This window comes from Penaeus monodon, chromosome 28, assembly GCF_015228065.2.
Source record: "Penaeus monodon isolate SGIC_2016 chromosome 28, NSTDA_Pmon_1, whole genome shotgun sequence".
Taxonomy (NCBI): Eukaryota; Metazoa; Arthropoda; class Malacostraca; order Decapoda; family Penaeidae; genus Penaeus; species Penaeus monodon.
In genome coordinates, this window is record NC_051413.1 from 12,355,393 (window position 1) to 12,355,622 (window position 230).

Below are 230 nucleotides of genomic sequence, written 5' to 3' on the forward strand. Positions count from 1 at the left end.
CAACATAATTAGTTTGTTTGGAAATAACACATCATTGGAAGTAAAGGTAAGTAAAATATACACACTAAAACTCTCTAATATTTCCAAATTTCTTCATTATCTTTGACATTACGTCATATCAATTTCTCGCCATGCTAAAGTCATCCCCATTGGTAACATAAGATACTGTTGTTGGGTCCCGTTAACAGAATATCAAATACGAAAAATCAGTTTGCTTTGTCATCTGGGTT